The sequence below is a fragment of the Nicotiana tabacum genome, chromosome 22 (assembly GCF_000715075.1).
Source record: "Nicotiana tabacum cultivar K326 chromosome 22, ASM71507v2, whole genome shotgun sequence".
Classification (NCBI taxonomy): Eukaryota; Viridiplantae; Streptophyta; class Magnoliopsida; order Solanales; family Solanaceae; genus Nicotiana; species Nicotiana tabacum.
In genome coordinates, this window is record NC_134101.1 from 162,811,397 (window position 1) to 162,814,890 (window position 3,494).

At 34.0% G+C, this 3,494-nt stretch overlaps 1 long non-coding RNA gene across 1 annotated transcript; it reads left to right on the forward strand.

The window, feature by feature from the left end:
* The first annotated feature begins 1,018 nt into the window (after positions 1-1,018).
* Positions 1,019-2,461, forward strand: LOC107783361 (uncharacterized). The gene is made up of 2 exons (XR_001647439.2): positions 1,019-1,472; positions 2,231-2,461. It is a non-coding gene; the product is annotated as an uncharacterized LOC107783361 (long non-coding RNA).
* The last annotated feature ends 1,033 nt before the right edge of the window (positions 2,462-3,494 follow it).

Below are 3,494 nucleotides of genomic sequence, written 5' to 3' on the forward strand. Positions count from 1 at the left end.
TTCAAGTCATTTTAATGCAACCAAGGAGAGATTTTGCACGAGCTTGTACGCCCAAAATAAAGCCTTGAGAGGTGGTTAACAAGAGCAAAGTACTTCTTCTAATCTGTTTATATGACCTAATATTGAATAACAATTCTTCTAATTACCAGTTTATATCCCACAGGCGTCACACATTTTGACTTTTGGAGAAGTATGACTTTAAGTGTTTTTTTAATGTACACCTTCAGCAGCAGATGTGTGACTCGAGATGTGTGTCACTACTAGAAACCTGGCAAAATTCGTCCACGGAATACCGAACGAAGTCGGTCGGAAAAAACAAATGACCGAAATCGGTTGAAAATTGAATAAATTGGTCGCAAAAGTCAAAGAAAATATTTCTGACAACAAAAATAGTAGTCCCACGGCAAAAAAATAAAAATTCCGACCGATTTCGGTCGGAACTTAGTCAATATTTGACCAAGACCTAGTCATACTTGTATATTATCTACAAAAATATTTTTTTATTAAAATTTTTCAAAAATTTCGACCGACTTCGGTCGGAATATTTGAAATTATGCTTTCCCGCCCAAGGCAATTGGTTTCTAATATAACAAAAATTATATATGTAAATGCCTAATTTTCGCTTTATATATATATATATATATATATATATATATATATATATATATATATATATATATATAATATGTATGTGTGTGTTTGTTCTTATTTGTGTATGTATAGGTTTTAAGAGTTGAGTAATGGTTTGATAAATGGGGTGGGGTTTGGGCTAGTGTAATTTAATTAAAATTGTGCCAAAATTGGCCCAAAATTTGAGCCCAAAGAGCCCAAACCCGGTCCAAAAGGGGGCTGCCAAGAAGAGCTTAAAACGACGTAGTTTTGTCTTGAAACTACGTCGTTTTGGTTAAGTGACAAGATTCAATCTCATCCACCCATCTTGATTTAATCCAATGGTCCTAGTTTGATCTTCATCCTAGGTATTTAAAGCCTAAAATCCCCAAATACTTCCCCATTTCCCCCTTATTTCCTCTCTCTTCTTTCCCTCTCCTTCTTCTCTCTTCTCTCTCTCTCTCTCTTCACTCTCTTTACGCCGCCCCAGCTCCGCCCACCGCCGCCTGCCGGATATCGTCGCCGCCGGCGGACCACCTCCAAACACCTCCAAATTCACACCACGTAATCTCCACAACTTCCTCTTTCCATATCTCCAAACCAAATCCTAAAAATATCCCTCAAACTCCTTGAATCTTAGATCTAGGAAACTTTCCCGCCACTTTTTTGCCCAATTTCTTGAAGCTCCAACCACTACCACCTCCAAAATACCTACATCAATGGATAGAGCTCCTCAAGACCTAGCTATTGATGTCAATTCTACCCCAAAAATACGGCGACCAAAATCCGGCTTAATTCCGGCGACCTCCCGGAACACCCTCTTTGGCATACCACCATTTTTTTGGCCTTTGATGTGTAAAATGGTAAAATACTATTCTTTTTCATGGCTGATTTTTTTTTATTTTTATTGTTAATTTTCAGATTTTATTTTTGTCTATTATTAATTATTTTAGCATTAGTTTTTGAAGTTTGAAATGTTAAATTTTCTGTTTTTGCACTTGTTGAAGTAGTAAAATAGTTTTGTATTGATAAAAGTGAGGTAATGAAAAATACTTAAGAGTATATGGTACTTGTTTGGTTGTTTGTTTACTGCTTCAAGACTCTTTGAGTACAACACTCAAAAATTAAATTGTTTGGTAAGAAAAATGTAGACATTTGGACATTATTTGAATAAAGTCTATCTTTGAATAGTGGAGAGCAGATTTTGTTTGAAATACTTGACAAGATTTGAACTAGAATGTCTTGCCTTTTGAATTTAAGAGCAGATTTTGTAGAAAAATCTGTCAAAAAGATTGATTTTTAATTTTTTGAAATAGCTGGTTGTTTTGATATATAGAGGGGACTCCATCACACTTCCACAGGGGGCATTTTTTATAATTGCTTTGTCACAAAAACAAAAAAAAAATCAACAGTTGAACACATGAAAAGTAAGCTGAAATGGTGAGCTTTGGGAGTGAATCTTAGAGTGCAAACTTTTAGAAAAGTATAAGTCCTCTTTAGAGTTCGTTTCTGGGTTCCCTCTCTAAGGTTTCGGGTTGTTTTAACACGGATTTGCTGCTATTTTGCTGCTGTTTTTATGCTGCTTTAGTTGCTGAACTACTGTTTATTCTTTTGCTACCAGGTAATCCTTTAAGACTCGTAATGTACGTATTTTCAGCAATGGGAACAACTTGAACATGTTGCACCATTTAAATGCGTTTGATGTGATGAATAGTTTGACAACAAAAGAGCTTGTATGTTATTGTTATGTATCAAGCATGTGATAATGTGAATATGGTCCTTCATAATACTTGAATATTGAGTTGTAAGTTTTTGAATGTGATATGTAAGTCGTTTATGGATTTTTTAAGCATGTTTTCAAGCTATTATATCCGAGTAACAATGCCATGAATAACTTTAGGTGTATAACACATAGCATGAGTTCGTTTTAGTTGCTGAAATTTCACTGCCAACATATGCTTCTAGGAATGCTGTAATAATATCTTTGTGAAGCTGGCCATTTTGCTGGATTTGCAAAAATGACTATTTTTGTAAAGTGGGCGTTTATATAATTGTGACTATGTAGTTAATGGTCATGAACTCAAACTAAGTAAAGAGCTAAGATTGTATCAACTTTGGGCCTTATTGAATCAAAGATAAAAGTTGGCCCATTTACCTTTGAACAACAAAATTACCTCTTTTCTTCTATTTAGCATTGGGCCAATTGAAATTCATTTCTTGGCCCATTTTAATAATAAATTCCAGCAGCCCAAAAGCTCCATACAAGCTGGCCCATTTTCTTTTAACAAGAAGTTGGCTCATTTCTTTTAAAATAGGTAAAGTTGATCCAACATTTATTTGCATAATTTTTCCCAACTATAAAGCTCGAAAAAATAATAATAATATCATATTTTTCTACTATTTTAATTAACTAGTTTCCCTTTAATTAATTTAAACGTTAGGCAAATAGTAGGTGCGCTTTAACTTCACGGACTCACTTGTGTAGCGTGACGCTTAACTTTTAATATGTTAATTCATCAATTTCATGTCATATTCAATAGTTTTAATTAATTTATAAATCTTTTGTCATAATCACGGATTCGCTTGCGTAGCGCGGTAGTGACATTTAATAAATTTTCTGAAAAAAAGAGGGTTAATATTTCCTCCAACACAATTGCAGCAATTTTTCAAAAGTAAATAACGTGCTAACAATCGTCTGTCATGACTGCGGATTCGCTTGCGTAGCGCCGTTATGACTAAATAATAAATTTCGTCGATCAAGCATTCGCTTGCGTAGTGTGGCTATGACATCTTATTATTCAAAAATATTCTTTAATTTTTTCTAATAATCAAGAGATAAAAGAGGATAGGTAAAACATGAAAATAATATAAATCACAGTTTGTCC